Genomic DNA, 25869 nt, shown 5'->3' with positions numbered 1-25869 from the left:
GTAAAAGAAATGGATGTACTTGTCTGAATCCGTTCCATGGATTTTCCTGGCCCAATCCGATTTGTAGAATAATACTTACCTTATATACCTGGGAAATATGCAAGGTATATTTAAATGACTTGCATCCCGCACTTTTTTAAATGGTTTCCATACTAACGACATTATTGGCAAGTCTAAGGTATCTTAGTTGTGAGGTACTGGTGTCAGGCCCAACATAATTAGAACCCACCACCTGTGTTATTCCTGTTTACCTTGTCAGGAAGATGCTGCAGCAGGAATCCTGGCGGTGAGTCGTAAGAACGTTTTCAGAGTCGGAGTTTGACTGGAGTAATGTGCTTGGCTGTATCCGAGAATCTCACTCGATTCCCGGATCCCACTCTTGGGCTGTGCCAGATCTCCGGAACCCCGATACATAGACACATTCTGTAAAGACTTTCTCCAGCAAACCCACTCTGAACCTTACAGCCTAGAAATCTCCCGGTCCCAGCACCTCAGAAAAGGCAAAAACACACATCATTCTTTATTGTCGCATAATTTGCACACAGTCACAGTAATGCATTTAGGACATATGGGTCAAAGAGCTGACACTCTAGGACCTCAACACATGGATCAGGGATAACCAAGTGGGCTGAACCTTTACTAGTGAGCCTGGTTAACCCCTTTACCATCACAATACCATGTCTCTGGAAATCAAACATAGATCACTCATATCATGCCACCAATCGTTATGGTCCTTTTCTGCAAGCCTTAAACATATTCAGAAACATTTTCAGTGATTTCATCAATCCATGATTTTAGACCTATGAACAAGTTAAGTCATTTGAACCTTTAGAACATGTTATCTCATTGAGAGAGATAAGGGAGGTGATAGCATTTTGTATACATGTAATCTCCTTTAAGTATGTTTGTTCTTTCAACACATGATAAATACTGTATGTCTCAATCCTTTACCTCCTCAGCACATTATATTCCTGATGTGATGCCTCTGGTACTGTTTCATACTGTACCTGTGTCACATCCATGCTTGATATTAATTTATCTGGATGACATGACTGTTTTTCAACATACTCCCACAGGGCGCAATGTGTAAAACGCAACATCCCATACAAAGAATTTCTGATACATTTTCTTGCTCTAATCCCCCCAAAATCTAGCCATGGTAGAATCCCAATTATGATTTATAGCAGTATGTTTTGCCAAATTAGTAGTGTCATTCAAATATAATGTAGTACTGCATATAATTAACCCATTAAGGGATAACAGTCCCAACCTAGAGGGGCTACACTCTCCCATTGCTTAAAAGACTAGTATTAAAGCATAGTAAAATCACATTTAACAGGATAATTACGCACAAATAACAATCTTAAAAGATAACATTATTATTGATATAATACATTATGAATTCAACATCATTATTAACAGCAGTTTACTGTACTGAGCTCTGAACTCAGAGAGATATATTTAAGAATAGTGTGTAGGATCTGGCTCGCCCATTAATCTTCCTCTACCATCCAATACCTCAATGTGATGTACCCTCTTGGTCACTATGCTATTTACATACTTAACTTTGTACTGTAGATACTACATCCCAGGTGTCAGATTTGTATTAACATCTCCACACACTCCTCTCTAGAGATGAGTAAGGCATGTCTATTGGCAGTAATGTACGCTGTCACTGCATTACTCACATGCTAAACTGCTCCACAACATCCATGACCTCTTTTGGAACATATGGATAATTATAGCAAACAAGTCTCACTTACTCTGTAATGGATCCCACTCTCTCCCAGGTTTTGGTGACTTTAGTTACATTGGTGGGGTTTCTCTGGGAGTACCCAACAAAGTGGCTCCTCCTGTACTGGTTCAGCTACTCTGGTCGTGTCTTGTACTTCTGCACTGAAGAATAGTTCATCAGGTAATAAGTCCATGAATGAGTGGAAGGCCTCAATCTCCTCTGGAGTTAAGGGGCTCTGCCATCCCCAGACAATGTTGTCCTCAATTGCCACTGCCATTAGTGTAAACATATTATAAATTACATAAGCTCCAAAAGCTGAACCCCCAAGACTTTCATCAGTGCATTCTCAGGGATATTAGGGCTCAATGTCTCCCATGCTCCAGCTTCACCAGAGCAGTCACTATTCTTTCCTCTAGTCAAGGCCTCTCTGGTGCATGCTAGGATAGCAGACACGTCCACAAAGGACATCTGCATCCAATGATCTCATAGGTCATCAGCTCTGGATTGTATGCCCTTGGCCATCTGCTGAAGATCCAATGAACTCGAGCATCTCAACCCTCACTGGAATTTTATTGTGAGAGTCTCTCATTGCTCTGCTTGGCCATCATCAGATAAGTTACTCAACCCTTTGGTTTATCCTCTACATAGATGATTTTAGACTGACTGATGAATTTGTCGGTCTTTAGCATACTTTACAGAGATGTCAGCCATGGAGGGGACTAGAATGTCCCCAGGGAATGATGCTTTTTGATTCCTCAGCCCCGATGAGCATAACCTGCTCATTGATGTTTGATTGCATGTCAAATTCAGTTTGATGGAGGAGCTCAAGTTAGAAAATATATTGGCCACTGTGAAAGACAGTACAATTGATTCAGGTCTTTCTCTCAGGAGATCATCTCTAACCAGGAACGAGACCCCAGAATCCTAACCTCCAGCATCTCGGGTTCAGCACTCCTCTGGGTCCTTACAGTTTTGCACAACTTTTGTGTATGGACAGTCCATGCTTTCTTGAAACCTTGCACAGCTTTGCAAAAAAAAGTCTCTAAAGCGGGACATTTTTCAAAAAGCTAGCAAAAATGGCACAAATTATAAAAATGCTCCAAAATGTCTCCGTACAATAGTTATCGCTACAGAACCAGACTTCTTACTCAGGTACTCCTAAGAGCCTGTACCAGAGGGGACTCTATGCTTGTAAGAGATGCAGTAGTGGGCAGGTTGTCCCAGTTTATAAACCCACAAAGGAACCTTTTAATAATATATACCTTGCTTCACACCACTTTTTTCCCATCTTCTTTAATCCCAATTCCTGGGGATTCTCCTGGTGTAGAAATACTGGGGACCCCTTCACTAGGTCAAGGTAGGCATTGCTTCCCCCTTCCCCTTCTTCCTTCCCCCCCCCCCCCTTCCCATTTCAGGCTCTGGAGGGAACTCACAATTCCTATCTCGCTTGCTTTGAGGTTGTGAAAAGAAAATATGAATTGTTACTGTAGAAGCAATTTAGCCATTTACGTTTTTTGGAGCTACTAGAATAAGGCAAGTTTGCAATAAATGTGAGTTTGGTCAGTCCGCATGGATTGCACAACAACCAAACAATGGATGGCGCTCTGACACTCCCTTATAGCTTTCCAGTGAAAATCAATTAAATAAAACATGCAGGTGCTATATAAACGTGAATAATTATATATCAACTTATCTTTGGGACTTAATGTCGATATTGAGTTAGGTGTGTTCCTTTAGAGTGATTTACATTTTGTGGATGGAATTTCAAGTTCATTTTATTCAATTCTACGGGGCCTATTCTATAAGCCTTCATAAAAAAATATGCTGGGCCATTTAAAACGTCTGTATTTTGAGCGTTGCTATCACGGTATTCAGAAAGCCTTGATTACCTGTGATAGCAAAATTCCCAAAACGGCGAGTAGCCAGTGACGTGAAGATCAGCGTTTCGAAAGCTTCCGCCTGACGAAGAAGTAATTCGAAACGCGTAGGGTGGTCCCTGATACTCGGCTGCTGTTTGAGAGCCCACTCACTGTTTTATGCCTTACACCTTCTGCAGGAAGCGTTCTGAAGCTGGCCCTTGTGCATCACTGCATGGTCGTGAAACATCATCTTGGACGTTTTCTCAGCTACACCGGAGTGTCTAGCAACTACCCAGAAGGTCTCCAGCATTACAGATGAGAGGGGATACTCTCCAATATGTCCACTGCGCATTACCACTTTCCATCTGGTAAGTGGTTATTCCACTTACAGCAGCTGTGGTCTCTATGCGACATTTCACTTATGGATATTTTATATATATTTTAAATTTGTGTTTTAATAAATGTCACTCATTTGTGCTATTCACCTGCCAGCTTCCATTAGTATTGTAAATCTTGATAGTTCGTTGTATTGTGTAGTGTTTGTTTATTATAGTTAGTTTTTCTGTTACAGTTACAGTGTACGCTATGTTTTGTGTTTGTTTTTATTTTTGATATATTTGATCTCATTATATACGGAACACCTCCAGGATCTTGGCTGATTTCTTCAGGCGGGTTGTATACTAATTTATTTATTTATACATTTTTTATTTTTCTTATCACTGTTTATATTGCAGTTATTATTGCTATATATTACATTTAGCTTCTTAGGGCGCCAGAAATATATTTTTTCCACTATTGTCACTTTTCTCTGACCAGGTGGTCAGAGTTCTATTTCAGGCAGCCGCCTGATATCTTATATTTAAGATTATCTAGGCCCTTTTTTTTTCATTTACTATTACACATACTTTTTTTATTATTAATACTTTATTTTATATTCTTTAGAATTAGCGCTACCTATCTGTTTTTTTCTGTTTTCTATTTAATGTTATATTTTCTATTTCTGTTTATTGTTTGGATTAAATTGTTTATAATTTGGATGGCTTGTTTTTAGTACATTTTAGGATTGTTTGGCGTTTTTAATTATTTATTTCTTTTGTTGGCTACAGGTTTTAATTTATGTGTTGGCTAGTGGTTTTATACATTAATTGATTTGTTGGTTAGTGCTTTTATTGATGTATTTTATTGGTTGGCTAGTGCTTTTATTTAATAAATTGATTGGTTGGCTGGTGCTTTTATGTATTTAAATTGCTGAAGATTCAGTTGGAAACAGGAGCACAGGCGAGATCCATATAAAAGAATTAAGAATTCAAGGGCAAATTTAAATGAAAAATGTATTCCAAATGAGCTCACAATGGCGGTGAAGAAACGCACCTACACGTTTCATCCACAAGGACTTTATAGGATAAATGTATCACCTTGATAAAGTCCTTCTGGATGAAACGCTTAGGTGTGTTTCTTCACCACCATTGTACTGCTGCGGCCGAGTTTATTCGAGCATTTGCCCGTTCTCGGCCGCAGCAGTAACCTGGCGCGCGCCAGAGGGTGCCGGGCGCGCGCCGAAGACACGGAGGAGCGCCCTCCGATCGGGGCTTTCTCCCTGCCGGGTCCGCCGGGTCCCCCGGAACCCCCTGCTGCCGTCCCCCACATCACGGGACACCAGGGCTCCCTCGGGGAGCCCTGGACACGCATGCAGGGGGCGCAGGCACCCGATGACGCGTGACCGCGCGTCGATGACGCGCGGCACGCCGAGGGAGTGCGGCTAGCATGCCGGGGCATCCCCAGGCTTGCGGAGCTAGCCGCACTCAAATAAAATGTGCCGCCTCTGTAAGCTGATTTGGAATACATTTTTCATTTAAATTAGGCGTTTTAGTTCTTTTATTCTTCTGGTGTTTAGGTGCTTGGGTATTTCTTTTATTGTTGTGTCTTTTTGGTACTCTTGTTTTTTTTTAGGTTGCCCATTGACTGCTACAGTGACTTATCATGTCCTTATTATATGGGCATGACGTACCACTGTGCCAATCAATGGGTAGAAGGTGGGGATAGTTGCCTCAGGGCAGGTAGCGTGGAAAGGGGTTAACTCCTTAATTACTTTAGCGGTTACTAATCCCTAAGGTGATTAAGGGGTTAGGGGCCATTATATTGTATTTATTATTGTTGTTTTCCTGCCAACAGAGGATATGGACGCTGAGGATGGTGATGAGGATGACCGTCAACCTGGCAGGGGTAAGTAGAAGTTTTATTTATGTTATGCTGGTTGGATAATGTTTTATTTTGAATGGGAAAATTAGCTATTCTCCATATCTGGATAATAGTATTTTTGCCCATTACTGTACTGAATGTGTTGCGGGATTGTTGGGGGTAAAGGAGGTGGGTAATAGGGTTGTTGTGTTTTTTAATGTTTATTGTGCTTAGAGGGATTGGGTGAAGGGTGAGTTGCCTCAAGGGTGGGTGGTTAGGCCTACTGGGTGGGTAGTGGGAGTGGTTAACCCCTTCATTACCATAGCGGTTCCCACCACTATGGTAGTGAAGGGGTTAGCCACTCCTGCAACCTTACCTGCAGGTCTAACTATCCACCCTGGGACAACTACCCCCTTTATCCATCCCCTCTGCCCCAATAAACAGGCTATTCAAATTTAACTCCTGCATTGCCTTAGTGGCTAGCCGCTAGGGTAATGAAGCTGTTTTTATTTAAATTTTAATACTAGCGTGCGTGAGCAGGGTGTCTGTGGAGCAGAACCACATTGATTTAAAGTCTGGGGATCCCCTGCTTCCTGAAATACAGGCCCCGTTATGGGGTGCCGTTATCCCCATGCAATGTTTAAATGTCCCGCGTCACGTGACTGGGACATTTAAACCGATAGGAGATACAGGCACCCTGTATCTTGGGAAGCAGGGGTTCCCGGAACTGAAATTAATGCAGTTCTGATCCGGAGACCACCTGCTCACGCACACTAGTATAACATTTTTAATAAAAACACTGCGATCGCCTGTGAGAGCTGTGCAGGAAGAGGCGGGGCTCCCTGTGCAGATCAGATTGAGAGAAAATTGCACGGGGAGAACTTAGAAAAAAATCTCAGATGACTTTGCTGCTTCACCGAACGGTTTTTGCATTCCCCTGCCGCATGGTTTGAGAGGGTTTCAGATTCTTTCTGAATACCGTGATAACTCAATGGACAAACTGTTTGGCGGGAACATGTAAAACCTTGCGATGTAGCAGCAAACTCATCAAACCTACTAGAATAGACCCCAAAGAGTTAGTAATGTAAAGTAACCATTGTCTCATGAAGCCCAGAATTCCCACCCCTCCCCCCCAGGAGGCCCCTAGATACTCACTGCATCTAATCCACATCAGAGAAGACCTATTCAACTCAATCCATCAGGGCCCAGACCTCCCAGACAATTATAACAAGCTCCAAATCTTCTCTGATTTATCACCCCTGACTCTATCTAAACGAGGAAGCCTAAAAAATATACCAGCTATTCTCAGGGGGAACAAAATCCCATATAGATGGAGATTTCCCTTTTTAAGATGATTATAATGAAAAATTAAACCCACGCACCCATCAAAACATCATATGGGAGTAGATGTTTGCTTAGCCAATGGGACCTGATACCTAAAGAAGGTTAGAGGGGGATACTCCAGCCGAAGCCCCAAAGGATTTGTTTGCACTGGAGTCGTCCACACCAGCCCTAGAGGAGGAACGTTCCTTTGACAAAATTGATGACCCCCTTAACTTGTGGGTGTCCTGAAGGCTCTGAATAACTCTATGATTTCACAGCTGATTTCACAGCCTTTGACTCACTATTCTGTGTTCCTCAGGCCCTGAGTCTTCCCACCAGTGTCATACATACTGGTCCTTTCGCAGGAATACTCTTGCCATGGTCCCTGTATGTTCCTCTCACACTGATTTGCTCTCTCCGTCCGCACTACCCTCTGCATCCTGGCTATCCCCATGCTCTCTCTCCCTCCTCTCCTGCTCATCTCCCTTCCCGTGTGTACAGTTTCCTCCACTGACTCTCCAGTGCTCCCAATTTGCAGGAAGAAGGCCTGAACACCCCCCTCCTTCCCTACCCCCATCACCACACACACAAATGGGCTTAATATGGCTTATAGAGCTTTTGCCCATTTGTGATGCTTAAAAAAAAGAAAAATAACATTCAAATATAAAACAAAAAAATAGTAGCCAATACATCCATTGATTGCCACTTTGATTATCTATGCCCTCAACAGGGGGTAGGGGGACACAGTAAGATTGTCAATCAATTGGCACCCTAAAAAAATTCACAATGAAATAAAATACAATCAATGTGTTTCTTACCCTTGCCGGGATGAAGATTCATCCTCCTCAACCAACTGCGGCACCGACAACTCTTAACCCACAAAGCAATGATCCTCTGTTGCTTGAAGAGGAGTCACCGGTGAATAAATCTTCTTTCCTTTTAATATTCTTCCTTGTTTAAATACTCCTTTTGAAAAGGTCCAGGAGGAGATGTTGCAATGCCGTCTTCTTTTTATTATCATGCCCATTGATTGCCCCCCATTGAGGGCATAGATAACCACAATGGAATAATTCACTAGTGTTTGTTTTAATTATATTGTAATTTGATTGTACTGTATTTTATTGTATTGAGGTGAAGGGGGTAGTTAGCGGCTAGCCACTAAGGTGATGAAAATAGTTTACTTTTATTTTTATTACATACACATAGTATTGAAGCAGGGGGTCTTTGGAATGGAACCGTTTAACATTAATTTCAGGTACGGGTACCCCCTGCTTCCTGAGGTATAGGTCTCCGTATTGGTTGCCGGTATGTCCTGCAAGTTTAAATGTGCTGGTCAAGTGAACCGTGACCCGGGACATTTAAACTTTCAGGAGACACCGATACCCGATATGGAGGCCTGTAACTTGGGAAACAGGGGTCCCCAGACCTGAAATTAATACGGTTCAACTTCGGAGACCCCCTGCTTCAATTCTATGTAATAAAAATAAAATAAAAAAGTGCATTCGCCTGTTCATTGGGTATCTTTTTGTGATCTTCTCTTGATCATTTGGCTACATACTGTATTATAAACAGAATTACTGTAAGAATGTTATTTAAATTGAGAGGCTCTCCAGTTACTGTATATCTCTGGAAATTATGATAGCTCCTGGGAAACCTGGAGCTGTTGGATTAACTCCACATACTCCTAATTATTTATGAATGTAAACAATCATGTACTTTTCCCCTTGACTTGCAAAATGTATATAGTTTACTAGGTGGATCCTATTTCTTGTACTTGTATTTTCTAGTAATGTGTTTAACCAGATGAACTGACTGTAATTGTACCCTCTCCCTTCCCCTCCTATTTTTCTCCTTTCTGTACCCAATCCCTACATTATTTATTATTATTATTATTATGATTATTATTATTAAGAAAAAGTTCAAATAAAAACTAATAAAAAAAATCCCAGTCATTTTGTAATTTAATTTTTTGAAAAACACTTTTATTCAAACATGAAAAAAAGTGTGTACATCAAAAGTACAGAATAGGCAGACTTAACCTAAACGTTTTAGAATCCTAAATTAGTAGTAGTGTAGTTTTTCTAAATGTGTGGTACAGTACATGAAATTCCATATACCCTGGGGCCTTTCCATTCTTCATGGCTTTGATTACCTTTGCCACTTCTTCAGAGAATGTGCATGGTCCATAATTGGTGGTTCCTTCTCTCTAGTCCTCTGCTTGATTATGCCCAGTGCTATCTGTGTTATGGCACAATTGCATGTACAAATCTCTTACTGTTGATTCATTGTCATGTTTTACTGCAATAATTTTCCTCTTCACAATCGTATGCTGCAGCTTCATCTTCTTTCTGCTTTTGCTATCTTCAACAGTCTTTTCAACATTTTCTTACTGTACATCTTCAGTAATATGCTTGCGAATTGTCTTGCACAACATTGCATATTAAATTCTTGTTCTTGCATCTTGGAATTGTTTCCTTTCTTGTCGTTGCCTCAAACTGCTTTGACTCATTTGATATTTTCTTATCCTGCTTTTTTGTTAGCGATTCTTCCGGTATTTTTCTGCCCTTTCAACTATAATCAAGTTCTTCATAATCGTTTGTTAACGTGTTCTCGCGCATTTTGAGCAGTCTGAAGCGATTTTTCAGTACTCTCTGTTTCTCTGTAAATTCTCTGCCGTTATTCTTCAGGTTCTTTGATGTTGATTGTTCTTGTCTTCTTTTTAATCAGTTATCTTCCTTCCTTCTTTGAATTCAATTGTTCGGTGATCGCTCCTTGAGTCAAAATAGTGAAGGAATGAGTAGTCTTCAATCATTATAACAATTGTATTATGTGACTTTTAGGTTAGATAAGTCCAGGTATTGGCAAGCAGGCGTTCCTATTGAATATAACAAAAGACAAAAAGCCTCAGTGCTACATCAAATATGATAAATCATATACTGTAGTTACATACTTATCTGTTTTTCTTCTCATAAGTGAGGGTCATTTAGTTCAAATCTTTGGCCAAAGCATTTTAAGATTGCAAACGTGGTGTGGTTTGCCAGCTTAAAATGCGTTGGCCAAAGAATTTAATACACTTACCTCCGCTACAGTGGGTGACATTGCAACAGTCAGGGAGGTTGCGCTGGTGGGTGGACAGGCGAGCCGATCTCCGGGAGCTTTGCGTGCACCTGGCTAGTTGGGGCACCATCTTGGATTGCGTGCGCATGCGCAGAGCAGCAGTAGAAGAAGCTCTGGATGGGGAATTACAACCCCCAGCAGCCCCGGGGCTGCAGTCACATGCAGCGCAACAGCCAATAGGGCTGCAGCTTTCCCTGCTGTGGGATAGAGATACATTTTGCACGCTGCAGCCACGCCAGTCAGAGCTGTGACACCAGAAGGGTAGAGTGTGCATGTGCATGGTGTCAGTGACCCCTGCACTAGGCCAGAGACCCCCTTAGGCCCCAACTCACTAAAGCTTGTGAATACAAAACTAACTAAAAAAAACTCTCTACCAGCGCTTGATCCAAGTGATAGACTAATTGGTGTGATAACAACAATTGAGTGATTACAATGTGATTACATATGCAGCCAAGGGGGCAATAAACAATGGATTGTTCAAATCCAATACCATACAGATACAAATACAAAAAATGTCCCCGGCGCAAAGTGTGGTGATGATAATTACAGTACCATATCGAAAGACAGTCCTGTTTGAAAAGTCAGTCCTGGTAGTAGAATGATTCATCAACAATGTGAGGTAGATTTTCCTCTAGGCGTGTTCCCTTATGTTGTCTGCAATAACAGATAAAGAAAACACACCATTGCGCAGTATACAGACTCAATTGCCCCAACCTGAAGAGGAAAATCCCTACTTACAGGATATTTTCTTGTTCATTCGGGGGAGAGAATCTGTTCTTTGGCTCTCTTCCTCCACCTTGATCTCCACGGGCCCCTCGTGGTTCCTAAGGTGGCTCTCTTCAACTCGGTCTGCGTCGTCCCAGTAGCAGCATACACCGCAACAACCGTGGTTGGAGAAAATTAAAAGACAGCCTAGTGTACTCCGCAAATTTTATTTAACAATGTTAAAAAGCAGCGATGTTACACTCACATTTTGCGAGGGCAAACATGCCGCTCAAGAATGCCGTCCACAGCCTGTGTCCACTCGATGGTGTGTTGTTCACGACGTCGCGCGCCAACCGATGACGTCAGCGGCGCAGCGCCCGAAGTTCTCCCCACACCACGAGATGCAACGCAGCTGACAGCTTACAACGTGCACTGTACTAGGCTCCTCCTCTCTACGCGTTTCGTGACGCTACGTCACTTCCTCAGGAGTCGCCGCTGACGTCATCGGTTGGCGCGCGACGTCGTAAACAACACACCATCGAGTGGACACAGGCTGCGGACGGCATTCTTGAGCGGCATGTTTGCCCTCGCAAAATGTGAATGTAACATCGCTGCTTTTTAACATTGTTAAATAAAATTTGCGGAGTACACTAGGCTGTCTTTCAATTTTCTCCAACCACGGTTGTTGCGGTCTATGCTGCTACTGGGACGACGCAGACCGAGTTGAAGAGAGCCACCTTAGGAACCACGAGGGGCCCGTGGAGATCAAGGTGGAGGAAGAGAGCCAAAGAACAGATTCTCTCCCCCGAATGAACAAGAAAATATCCTGTAAGTAGGGATTTTCCTCTTCAGGTTGGGGCAATTGAGTCTGTATACTGCGCAATGGTGTGGTTTCTTTATCTGTTATTGCAGACAACATAAGGGAACACGCCTAGAGGAAAATCTACCTCACATTGTTGATGAATCATTCTACTACCAGGACTGACTTTTCAAACAGGACTGTCTTTCGATATGGTACTGTAATTATCATCACCACACTTTGCGCCGGGGACATTTTTTGTATTTGTATCACTACAGCTTGTGGTGGCTGCAGGGACAGGCCCATCAGTTAGGGATTCTGCCCCTGTAGAACCAGCATAGGGACACAGCCAGGACACAGCTTCATCCTGGCCTTTGCTGGTCTGGGACCAGACCAGCAGCTATCTATAAGAGACTGTCTTCAGTGTGGGACCCTCCAGCTGGATACCACCAATGCAGAGGCGGACTCATCGCTGACAACAACCATCGCTGGATCAGTGGATACTTTCGTCTGCCGTGGCGTTACTTGGTGTGGGACCACCCGGAAGGTACTTCACCTCATCAAGTGACCCAACTATACACCTTAGTGGGGCAGCATTGTCTCACACACTGGGGTGGGTGGCTTCTGTGGACTCCAGGGTTGTTGGGTGCCCAGGGCCCTAGGTACTTTGGAGACTGCATATCAAGTGTTGGACACAAAGGCTGTTGGAGGGTACGGTCGTGTGTAACTGAGTGGTTGTGGTATATATATATACTGTATGTTCATTATTTCATTCATGCAGTAAACTGTTGCTTTTACCATTGAGTGTGTTTATTGCATGGGGTCCCGTAACAGGTTTATCCCACACAGTAGGATCCTGTATAAGTGGAGGCATTACCAAGAGACAATTCAGGTACAATCCAGGCTCCCAGCAGCAGAGGCTCAGGCCTCTTGTGAGCCGCAGGTAAAGCAACACAGTAGCCACCATAACTCCCAGCATGTGGGGGAAAGTGTGCTACAGAATATAAACAGATAAGTATTTAACAATATAATTTGTCCTATTGGATGTAGCAGTGAGGCTTTTTATCCTTTTTTAGATTACATGAGTGTCACGGAAGACCAGGTTTATCAACACATTTATACCAGGATCATATGATTTAGCAAAACAAGAAGGTAAAATAAATTGTAATTTATTTCAGGAAAAGACAAACACATAATGTAACACAATTTACACTAAAAATACACTTACTTTGGAAATCTGGGGTAACACAAACTACTGTACCTTTCCTAGTTGTAGGGGCTTATGACCAAACGTACCCTAGTAACCATTGCAAAACAAACAGCAAAATAATCCAGGCAGCTTTTCCATCAAGTAGCCTCTTCCTGCTGGAGACTTGTAACGGGACACTTAGCCTCTGAGAATCTTAGATGACTTACTCAGAGCTTGGAATTCTTGGAACACATATTGAATCACCCCTCTGGGATGGTGACTAAATGTCTTATACACTTGGAACAGGCAGTCCCACAGCTTGCCCACCAACCCCCGGTGTGGGAATTTCATCACTGACCAATTACACACTTTGCCAGGTTTGTGAAAGCTGGCACCCATGGCTTCAGAAAAGTAAGAGGGCATGTGCGCAGATCGCCATCTTGCTCATTTACTATTCTAAATGTACCCCTTCCTGGGGTGGACAAGAGTTCACCTTTGATCCCGAGATGAAAAGACCCTGCCTTATGTTACATGTTAAAAGTAAAACATATTTTATTAAAACACTGATGTTTAATAAAACATACTTCTATAAACGCTTCTGTTAAAATATGCTACAGCCTTTTGGTGTATTGAGGTAGAGTGTAAGCTAACCTGTTTCCTTTACACTAGCCTGTATCCCTTACACCAGGCCTACACAACTCGTAAAGTGAGAAGGTCCGAACTGCTCCAAGGAGAAAAAAAATTGGGCCGCACGGGTAAAATCATCATCATCATCATCTCTCATCCAGCACCTATCATCATCATCATCATCATCATCATCTCTCCTCCAGCACCTCTCATCATCCTCAGATATCTCCCCCAGCACCCCTCATCATCATCCACATATCACCACCAGCACCCTTCATTATCATCCTCATATCTCCCCCAGAACCCATCACTATCAACCTTTGCGATACTCCCCATCTATCTCTCATACCCCCATCTCTCCCCCTCACCCACACACATAATACTCCCCCTCCACATCAAACACATCAAACACACAATAACCCCCTACACACCACACACCCCACCCCCCCTGCACCTCACATCATTCTCCCCCCATGCACCTCACATCACTCTCCCCCCTGCACCTCACAGAACTCCCCCCCATGAACCTCACAGAACTCTCCCCCCTGCACCTCACATCACTCTCCCCCCCTGCACCTCACATCACATTCCCCCTCTGCACCTCACATCACTCTTCCCCCCCTGCACCTCACATCACTCTCCCCCCTGTACCTCACATCACTCCCCCCTCCTGCAACTCACATCCCTCTCCCCCCCCTGCAACTCACATCCCTCTCCCCCCCCTGCAACTCACATCTCTCCCCCCCCCTGCAACTCACATCACTCTCCCCCCTGCAACTCACATCACTCTCCCCACCCCTGCAACTCACACCACTCTCCCCCCCTGCAACTCACACCTCTCCTCCCCTGCAACTCACACCACTCTCCCTCCCTGCAACTCATACCACTCTCTCCCCCCCCCCCCTGCAACTCACACCACTCTCCCCTCACAAGGAAAACAGAGTCGGGCCCCAAAGCCCATATCAGCAGCCCCCAACAGCAGCCCCCCACAGCCCATAGCAGCAGCCCCCCAGCCCATTTCAGCAGCTCCCCCAGCCCATTCCATTTCAGCAGGCCCCCCCAGCCCCTTCCATTTCAGCAGCCCCCCCAGCCCATTCCAAGTCAGCAGCCCCCCACCCATGTCAGCAGCCCCCCACCCCCCTCCGATGTCAGCAGCCCCCCACCCATGTCAGCAGCCCCTCACCCCTCTCCCATGTCAGCAGCCCCCCTCCCATGTCAGCAGCCCCCCTCCCATGTCAGTAGCCCACCAACCCCCTCCCATGTCAGCAGCCCCCCTCCCCATGCTTACCTGGTGACGGTGGCAGCAGTGGTGGCGGGGGCGGTGGCGGCAGGGAAGTGTGAGGGAAGCGCGAGGGATGCGCGCTCTAGCAGCAGACCCGGAAGTTACGGGTCGCGCTACACTGCTAGAGCGCATCCCCGTGCTGGAGGAGGGAGGAGGCTAGGGTAGAGCACGCACAGACACTGCTGGAGCGCGCTCCTACTGGAGCGTGTCCGTCTTTCCCAACCAGGGAAGGGGGATAAAGAAGGGGGGGTTGAAGGGGGTCCATCGCGGGCCGCAAGGGGTGCCCCAGCAGGCCGCATGCGGCCCGTATGTTTTGGAGCCCTGCCTTACACAATGCAAGACAACACATGCGCAATACACGGGTCCAAGAGCTAACACTCTAAGACCCCAAAACACAGTTCAGGGGCAACCAAGTGGGCTTAACCTTTATTAGTGAGCCTGGTTACACCCTCACCATCACAATGAGGTCACAGACTGAGTAGCACTCCTTTTTGACACAATATATAATACAGCAGGTGTGGTGGGTTTTGGTTCTGAGCTTACAGGGGCTGTGTGTGTTTGTTCATATTGAATACCAGTTCCTCATCCATATGGAAGAGATTGAGAAATGATTCATTCATGCTTATCATGCACACTACTCACGGTAATGTCAGCAATGTTACAGCTGAGCTTTATTTGCCTTGACAGTTTCTATTTTTATATTGAAGCAAAACTACCACATGGTTTTTGAATTTTATATCCTCAGAAAAAAATATATCAGTGATTTTGTTTTGACATGCAGTAGTATTCGACTGGTGGAATATAGCTGAACATATAACATTTACAGCTGCAGCGGCCGTTATTGTAAAACTTTACGGCGCCGATTTCATGTGCTCTGCTGTATTCCACGCGGCATTAATGCGGCCAATCGCCCCAGGCACCCGCGCTTATCGCGATTGCTTTGTTGAATTTCATGGATTCTGTTTCTTTGGGTGCAATGAAATTAATGAATCGCAATGTGTACAGTACTGTGCTACTGTGCCAATTTCAGGTGTTTAAAAACCAGAACTCTAAAATGCAATTTTCTGCACTCGCCACACTCGCGTCTTAAGGCTGTAAAGTTGGAAAACATCATGCGCCATGACAGGGGTATTCCGAGCGGTACACCGGGCAAAGTTTTAGACTAACGGCCGCTGTAGCTGTACATTGTAAAATGTTCCAGTACCTGACTGCCCTAGCATCTAAAGGAGAACATTCTTATTCTAGTAAAAGGCAGTAACTGGACCAACATTTTTTAAGCACTCACATTCCAGGTATTTTGGACAAAGCTGATGACAGGGCAAATAAGTGTTATAAATATAAACAAGCCGTACATTGGCAGCTACTTTACCATGTGTGAACATTATATAAAAAGGCAGAAACATGAATGTCAGATGGTTAACTCTTTCTCCTGCTTCACAAACAATGTTGACAAATAATATTTAGAACATTTAGCGCATTCATTTATATTAAATGGTTATTTTAATCATCATAATTAGGAATTTACATAGTATATACTGTTGTATAATTAATACAATAAACCCACAAATCTCCTAGATTTCATATCTTTGTTGTGATGACATTGCGTGCATACGGAGCCAGATTACAGCCATGGATTGTGGGGGGGAGTTGGGTGGGGTGGGGGGTGGGGGGAGGGGGGCAACAGATATAGATAATCCCCAGCTGCAGGGAAAGCAGCCAGTTGATTAATATGCAGTCACTTCAGCTGTCACCTTCCCCTCGGCTGCGATGAAATGCAACTTAAATTGGTTACATCTGCATGTCCACAATGTAAAAAATTAATTGTCAACACAATATTATGTTCCTTTCATGTGTGCTTATTTTTTTTTATAGATTCACTATTTAAAGTGAGGAATCATTTTTCTACAGTAGGTAAACCAAACCTCAAAAAGGTTTTAAAATGTTAATTCTATGGTTGGTCAATGAGGTACTAAAGGTCAGTATGAGGCATTGCTTTCCAAAATGTAAGATAAGAAAAAGATTCCCTTATTGATTCCATTGCATTGGCTGCAACTATAGCACGGAAACGTTATTAGAACCTTAAAGATGTACTGTAGTAAAGAGTTTTGCTGTTGAAGTTGATTCATGTGCATGAGAGTGTGCCCATGTATTGTGATATGAACTGGTCCGATGAAGGCCAGTATACATTGAAACGTTGTTTGGCTATATGCACCAATGTGATTCAATAAACAGCAAGTATTTTTTCACTAATCCTGGAGTGCGTGGATATGTATTTTTCCATTGAGTGAATGTTCTTAAAAGATGACTGTATGTCTCATTCTTTGGCACCCAACATCCTTAATTAGCAGTCCCTGTTACAGAGAAGGAGGGCATCAAGAACCAATTTCATATTATTGTGATATAAACTGGAAGATACAGGACATGATTCACGCATATTCATTCTCTTTCTGTGTGCTGAATTTCAGAGAGCTGGTAAATACAGGATTTGTCTTTGAACAACCTGTGGACCAAAATGACTTTGTGAAAAAAAAAAAAAAAAACAACGTCTTACAGCAATACGTCTCCTGCAGTTACCTCTAAATGTATACATTCCCTTATGACTGAGCAAAGTTTTCATTTGTGTCAATTCACAAATTAGTTATTTGAGTTTCTTACATCTAGCACGGAGTCAAGGAGGTTAACGCCCCCCTTCTGGTAGATTGAATTGCCACACGATATTGATGCACATTTTGATACATATCTTCTAACTGCTCCAAAACAACACCCCAAATCTCTGACACAAGCGGAGCAAAACAGACAAACTGTAAAACATTGATACACTGGTGCAAAAATTACACGATTGCAATTTGCATTATTTTGGGAGCAATGCTTCAAATGTTATCCCATTGTGATGCTTGATACATATCTTCCTATGTCTACAAGGAACATCAAGAACATTTACTGTAGCCCCAAATGCACTTTTTACAATTATTTTATGTATCAATGATCATCTCTATACTTTATAACAACAAAATCCTCACAAATCAGACAGATGTTCACCATTTGTATTTGCATGAAACATTAAAATATGAAATCGGGAGTTGATACAGAAAGAAGCAAAGGTCTAATTAAAATGTACCATAGAAAACTGCTTCATTTTAATAACACATTTCAAGTTATTGTTCCTAAAAAAAATAAAACTAAACTCATTACTTTTGCACAGTAATATAATGACATTTTATTAGGTAAATAAAGCTTAAAGAAGCACATTTTGGAAACTGGGTTGAGGTTATAACATCTTCTTTTATCCTTTAATAACTCTGAAATTTTAACAAACAGAAATAGGAATTCACTGCCCTATTTTTCCTAATCCTCTTGTTTACAGAGAAGCAGCCTAAGAGAGGGATCAAGATTAAAACATAGGAAACAAGATAAGTGTGGTTGGATAAGCCTTAGAAATATTAGTTTTTTGTCTTTGAACTCTTCTAACTACAGTGGGGCTCAATTAATACAGGATTACCAACCTCATTTCATTCTAGTCCTACTACAGTCTGAATGAAAACCAGAACTTCTAGTACTTAACTGCATGGTTCATGTTGCACAGAAGCACTTTTGCGAAGAACAAGAGTCAAGACTGTATATTAGCAATTTGAATCTAATGGTACTTGGTTTAAATGAACTAAAGATGAGCCAATACAAATCCCAAGCAGTTTGCCAAGTGGATTCTGTTCAGTGTCATTTGGAGCTTTATATGTGTCTAATATCATAAATACCTCTTAAGGCTGCGCTTATAGTGCCCGCGACGGCAACGCGATGTCGCTCCAAAACAATTGACTCAATCGCCAGTGCTTGTAGTAAGCGTGATGGCGACGGAGCGATGTCGCGACCAAAAATTTGGAAGTGTGACTGGCTGTAAACCAATCAATGACCCTGTCGCTAGTGTCGTCGCTGAAAGTTAAATTATAACTTTCGCGGGTGGCAACGATTTTATGGATTAAGTACAAGAAGACACAAAAATTGACAGATTATATATTGTCATAAAATTATACCATAGATTAATATTAATGTTCCATTAGTTTGTGACTTGAAGTTTTTTTTTTTTTTTTTGGAGCGCCTCAAGAACACAGCCCTAGGTGTTCTAAGCCAGGGGTGCACAAATTGGGCTGCGTGAAATTTTCTGGGGGGGGGGCGCGTTGCTAACAGAGGCCCCGCGCTCTTCCCCACAACATTTAAATGAAATGCTGGGGGAGCACGCGAGGCCCATGTGACTCCCTTTTACCTTGTCTCCGGCGGCTTCTGGAGACGCGTCGCAATGACAACGCGGCTTCGAATGACACAACGGGGTCAAATGGCCACGCGTTGCTATGGCAAGGTGATGTCACATGGCGTCATGACATCAAACGATACAGGAGAAAAGGTAAAAGGGGGCGCGATCAGGGGGGAGAGCAGGCAGGGGGGCACAGACAAAAAAGTTTGCGCACGCCTGCTGAAAGCAAACACAAGGAATACAACCTGGAAGCACAATAAAGTAAAATAAAGTATGCTCAACGCATTTCTCCCTACACAGAGGGTTTCCTCAGGAGAAGTAACTACGTATTATAAAATATGGTGCATTCTGCTCATCAATACGATGTTAATGTAATTGCAGGATGCCGGAATAAATATTATATTTCATTTAGGATTATTGAATAGTGTAAATCTTTGGAACATATGTTGTATACTCTATTCAAAATAGTTATTTGAAATATTATACAGTATAATGTTTTAAAGCTTATCAGTATGCAATAAGTTACTTCAAATTCTCTTGTCTAAAAAAGTATTCAGCAGCATAAATATAAATTACAGATGTACTCTAGCAGCCATACTGTACTGGTTAATGCATAAGGAGCCATCAAAAAATGTGATAATATTATGTGTGTAGTACAATTGTTTAAATATAGAGGTGCGTGTACTGTTGTGTTAGGCCTTGTCCCCACTGCATGCGGCTGCACGTGCAGCAGCGTGTGCGCCGCGTGAACAAGATACGACCCTCTATGGGGCTTACCCCAGTCACTACCTGCACGCACCTGCAGAAAGTGTGATGTGCAACCGCATTTTGAGAAGAGAAGTATTTTCTTTTTCGTGCGGTGACGGCATCACGTGGTTTCCTGTTAACCTAATGAGAGCAAAGATGTTTTAAAGCTAATCAGAGTGAAGTAAATTTCAAGCAATGAGAGAGGATTTTACTTCATGGGCATGCTCCCTCGTCGCGTTTCCCATCGGAGAAGTGAGTACTGTAGGTGACTCCACTGAACTCAGCTTTTATGTGTGAAAGCGCCGCCATGCGCTCTGATGCGGGCGTGCACGTGCTCACTGGGGCTGTAGCTTTAAATATTATGATAGCGTGCTCACTGGGGCCTTAGCCTTAAATATTATGATAGCATTAAAACTACCTACTGTACAGTATGTGCGAATGTGCAAACCAAATTTCCAATGACATTTGAACCGCGTACCAACATTTTATGGCAGTTTGAACGTTAAAATGTTAAGCGGAGTTTGCTAAATCTCAAATTTATTACAATCCGTAGATGATTTTTGTGTTAAACCCGCTGTAAAAGGTCCTTATTTCTCTTTCAATCGATTAACCCAGCACCACAGAACTCAGCATTCTGGTCTCAGAACATAAAAAGAAATGTTTAGTTGGAAGATAAATATTCACATACAGAAATAGTACAAAATAGTGATGATGTTCAAATAAGTTATAATATCCTCAAAGATGGTTGCATACAGTAGTTTACTGTTCCTGAGTGGAATTCTTGTATTTGATATTAGTATCATGAAGTTGAAGCTTTTCTCCACCTTCTTGTATCCTTCTGGTGTTATCCCTCTGTCCTCCTCCTGGTGTAACCCCTCTGCCCTCCTAGCTACCCAGCTAGATATTTATTCTGATAATATCCTTTAGTCAGCTTTTTCTATCTAATTCTATTACCAGATAAGGTCCTTCAGCTTCAAACTGATGTCACATCTTTAAAACCAGAGACAGAACATGAAACACAGACAGAGCTCAGTGCACATCCAGTGAAACTTACACACGGCACAGTGCCTAATTATATATGTATAGATATCTATTAAATAAAATGGTCTTTTAGTTTAACATTTTGGCCAAAGTGATGTAAGCCCCTGAGCCACTACACGGCAGACCACATCTCAAGGGTCCCTAACACTAATATAAATTCTTAATAACCTGTGCATTACCAGGAAGAATGATTTATAATAAATCTGTCAAAATTAGTTGTATAGTTCTAAGTCTGATTGAAGCTTTTATTAACCTGTACATTACGAGGAAAAGCACTCTGTATTAGATTTGTCACAACCATACTGCAAGCAGGCAAGTTCCCTTGAGAGTGGGAGATGCTATAGCATAGACATAGAACTATGCAACTAATTTTGACAGATTTATTATAAATCATTCTTCCTGGTAAAGCCAGGCAGCCAAAGGGTGTGAGCCATTCGCTGATGTTTGGTGATGTTAAAGCATCTCAATTTCAATCTGAAACTCACCAGGCCTTTATCCCCTGTACCCAATTTTCCAACTCTATCTGTCCATGAAATGTCTGTAAATTGACTGTATTACCTCTGTTCTTTTAATGTAACCATGTATTGTTATAACTCTATACCCAGGACATACTTGAACACGAGAGGTAACTCTCAATGTATTACTTCATGGTAAAACATTTTTATAATTAAATAAATCTATCAGAAAGAACCATTGCAAATCAGACAACATCAAACTGTATACCCTGTATTTGGCTTTTTATCTTCTTACCGGATTCATACATATTACAACACTGTATAATAATATCGCTGATTTGGATTTCTTACACCCGCTTTCGAATGTTGGGGCGTTCTAATTTCATCACACACCTCCAACTTCCTCCTGGTATTTATTCAATTCTTTCACATAACATTGTACTTTTCACAGAGAAGGAAGGGTGTGTGGTACTGGTGGCTAGTTAAGGGACATGGTTAGTCTGGGGGTAGACAGGCAGGGACCATTAAGGAGGGAGTAGGAGTAGGTAAAGGAGCTGACAGTCAGGCAGAGAGAGAAAGAGGTGGACTTTTTTTTTGGTTATAGAGAGGAGTGGTGGTGATGCTCACCCCCTCTTCCCTGTGAGACTGAGGAGGGATTTTTCATTCGATTCAATTAACATTGAAGCAGGTAAAACCGCTAGAGCAGCAGTAGATGTACCAGTTATATTGTAGACGTCATTTCTTTATTGATCTAATTCTTGGGGTGACAGTGTTACATAGTTACATAGTTACATAGTAGATGAGGTTGAAAAAAGACGTACGTTCATCAAGTTCAACCTATGCTAAATATAGACAACAGATACTTTATCCTATATCTATACTTACTTATTAATCCAGAGGAAAGCAAACAAAAAACCCCAGTGCCTTATCATCCAATGATGTCTCATAAGGGGAAAATAAATTCCTTCCTGACTCCAAGAATTGGCAATCGAATTAATCCCTGGATCAACATCCTTCCCATGTATACTTATTTGGTATATCCCTGTATACCTTTCCCATCTAAAAAGATGCCCAACCTTTTTTAGAACAAATCTATTGTTTCTGCCATCACAGTCTCCATGGGTAATGAATTCCACATTATAACTGCCTTTACTGTAAAGAACCCCTTTCTTTGTTGCTGGTGAAAACTCCTTTCCTCCAAACTTAAGGGATGGCCCGAGTCCTTTGTACTGCCCGTGTGATGAATAGTTATTTTGAAAGCTCCTTGTACTGTCCCCGAATATATTTGTATATAGTTATCATAACCCCTCTTAGACGCCTCTTTTCCAATGTAAACAAATCTAATTTAGCTAGCCTCTCCACATAAGTTAGATTGTCCATCCCCTTTATTAATTTGGTGGCTCTTCTCTGCACTCTCTCTAGTTCCATAATGTCTTTTCTAAGAAGTGGTGCCCACAATTGTACTCCATATTCAAGGTGTGGTCTTACTAATGCTTTGTAAAGGGGCATAATTATGTTTACTTCCCTTCCATCCATTGCCCGTTTGATGCAAGATAAGATCTTGATTGCCTTTGTAGCTACTGCATGACTTTGGGCACTATTACTAAGCCTGATATCTACAAACACTCCTAAATCCTTCTCCATCAAGGATTCCCCCAAGATATCCCCATTTAATTTGTAAGTCGCCTTTTTATTCTTGCATCCCAAATACATAATCTTAGGCTAAGGCCTGCTCCCTCAGTCAGCGCGCCCGCACTGCAGAGAGGCTGGGCGCTGACAGACACAGACCGTGATATGCGGTTTGTAGGGAGCCGGGAGCCATAGAGGGAGGGGGGCGGGAGTGGGAGGGAGGGGGCGGGCTCCGATTGTGGTGCCGTCCACCCCCCCACACACATACATATACACACACACACACACATACACAAATACACACATATACACACACACTTTAGTAACATGCAGCTCCTTCCCTGCTCCCTGCCCAAGGCGCCTCCCACCTAGCTCCTTCCCTCCCCTCCTCCCCATTGGCTGACTCGCGTACCACGTGACGCGTCAAAGCCGAAATTCACAAGATTTTGCAGCATCGGCCGGCTGACGCGTCACAGTATGTAGTCAGCCCTGTCGGAAGGAGGCAGCGGGGGCAGGGACCACTTGGACAAGGGTCTGATGGTTCGCAACCTTACATTTATCTGTATTAAACCTCATCTGCCATTTACCTGCCCACGTTTCCAGTCTCTCCAAGTCCTTCTGAAGGGAAATTACATCCTGCTCTGATTCTATTACCTTACACAATTTAGTATCATCAGCAAAGATGGAGAATTTGCTCTCGATCCCAACCTCAAGGTAATTAATAAACAAGTTAAAAAGCAGGGGTCCCAGTACCGATCCCTGAGGTACTCCACTCACGACTTTAGCCCAACCTGAAAAAGTTCCATTTATGACAACCCTCTGTTGTCTGTCCTTTAACCAGTTTTCAATCCAGGTGCATATATTATTACTGAGTCCAATTTTCTTTATTTTGTACACCAATCTCTTGTGTGAAACCGTATCAAAAGCCTTTGCAAAATCTAAGTAGACCACATCAACTGCATTACCTTGGTATACATTACTACTTACCTCCTCAATGAAACAAATAAGGTTAGTTTGGCATGATCTATCCTTCATAAATCCATGCTGACTATTACTAATAATTTTGTTTTCCATTAGGTATTCCTGAATATTATCCCGTATTAAACCTTCAAGTAGTTTCCCCACTATTGAAGTCAGGCTTACAGGTCTGTAATTTCCCGGTTGTGATCTAGCTCCCTTTTTAAATATAGGTACCACATCTGCTTTACGCCAATCTTGTGGTATTGAATGGAAACAAAAAACAGTACAAAACGCAAATAGTGAAGTAAATTAAAATATTATTGCATAATAAAATAGGGATAAATATTCTGCGTACATCAGAAAGCTAGGACATAAACATTGAGTGTGCACAGCACACGAGTTACCAATTAGCAGGTAAGGGATCAGGAGTCAGGAACTGGTATCTCTGGCAGGCATCTCAGGTTACAGCTGTGGGATTCCTCCTTCACATGAATACCTGAAATGATATAGTAGCCTCTGTAGAAACCTTCCCTCTGGTCAGATGGTACACGGAGTGTCCAAAAGTTCTGTAACCGATATTCACACGGCGGTAGTCCCCAGATTGAACAGTGAGGGGGATTCCAACCATCCAGAGTATGCTCAGACACCGGCACAGTCAGAGCCGGGAGTAATCACTCTTACAGCTGTAGCTTCAGTTCGAAATGCCGTTGCTCCGTCATGGTGCGCTGTATAGTGACGTCACAGCCGCGGCTCAAAACACCAAAGCACAGGGATGGAAAAGAGTCTCGGAAATGCCCAATAGCTAGGATATAACAGCAAAAACCTACTACACATACAGTAGGTAAAAATTAGATCCTACGCGTTTCGTAGTATAACACTACTTCATCAGGGAATAAAAGTGTCATTTCCCAGAGGCATTATATATATAATTATATAGATCGCTGCACAGGATACCCCAGTGCTTAGAAAAAAATATTCTCTATGTCTTTATGTACAGAATTAAAATCAGTTATAAAAGCCACATTCACATTGGTGTTAGTTAAAGTCTGAGTCTTGTTACTTCTATTTTTATTTTCACTAGGAATCAGCATTCTGTTTCGATCCATATTGCGTACCCTATCAATTTCTTTTTCGAGCAATTCCCTAGGATAACCCCTCTCTCTGAATCTATGGAGAAGCTTATTGGCCTGATCATATTTTTTCTAAGCACTGGGGTATCCTGTGCAGCGATCCAACTCTGGGGCCACATTTAAGCAAGAAACCACGGTTTATATACAGGAGGGCTAAAAATCTTAAAAACTTGTTAGCACCAAGCGATATACATCCAACCCCTGACAAGATATTGCAAAGAGGTTGGTTGGGTATTAAACCCAAAGGGAACCATGTTTGTGGTAAATGCTCAATATGTAAGTATTTACACCCAGATAAGAATAGAATTATATCTAAGATAACCAATGAGATTTTCCCATTGATGACTTCATTCTATGTACTTCTATGTTTATTGTTTACCTATTGGAATGTGCATGCGGTTATCAGTATGTTGGCAGGACTAAGCGTAGTCTTAAAGTACGTGTACAGAAATATTAAAAATGGCTTTGATAAGCATAGTGTGTCTCGGCATTTTCTGACCCACCACAATAAAGATCCCTCTGGTTTAACTTTTAAGGGAATTCAGCAGATACCGTGTAACAGGAGGGGAGGTGATAGGGTTAAAATCCTCTCATCTAGAGAAACATACTGGATTCATAAATTAGAGACACTGTTCCCGAAAGGGTTAAATAAGGATGTGGATATTTGGGCTTTGTACTGAATAATACCTCTTGATTTGCTAGAAATATGTAAAAAAAAATCCCTTTCCCACTATTTGTGTTGATACTTCTATGTCAGTTTCAATATATGCTAATGATGTGTTTCTTTTATTGCAGATTACTTTTAATCATATTTTTTGTAATTCAAGTTTCTTTGTATTTTAAGTTT

At 42.3% G+C, this 25869-nt stretch overlaps 1 long non-coding RNA gene across 1 annotated transcript in view; it reads right to left on the bottom strand.

Moving 5' to 3' along the window:
* Positions 1 to 16744: 16744 nt before the first annotated feature.
* LOC142476835 (uncharacterized) overlaps positions 16745 to 25869 on the bottom strand; it is a 49704-nt gene continuing 40579 nt past the window's right edge. Inside the window, exons 2-3 of the long non-coding RNA XR_012791994.1 lie at positions 19860 to 19948; positions 16745 to 18187 (exon numbers count right to left, since the gene is read on the bottom strand). This is a non-coding gene — a long non-coding RNA (uncharacterized LOC142476835). The remainder of the gene's footprint in view (positions 18188 to 19859; positions 19949 to 25869) is intronic.

Source organism: Ascaphus truei, chromosome 2 (genome assembly GCF_040206685.1).
Source record: "Ascaphus truei isolate aAscTru1 chromosome 2, aAscTru1.hap1, whole genome shotgun sequence".
Classification (NCBI taxonomy): domain Eukaryota; kingdom Metazoa; phylum Chordata; class Amphibia; order Anura; family Ascaphidae; genus Ascaphus; species Ascaphus truei.
Note: the sequence above shows the minus strand (reverse complement) of the source record. Positions and strands in the feature narration are given on the sequence as shown.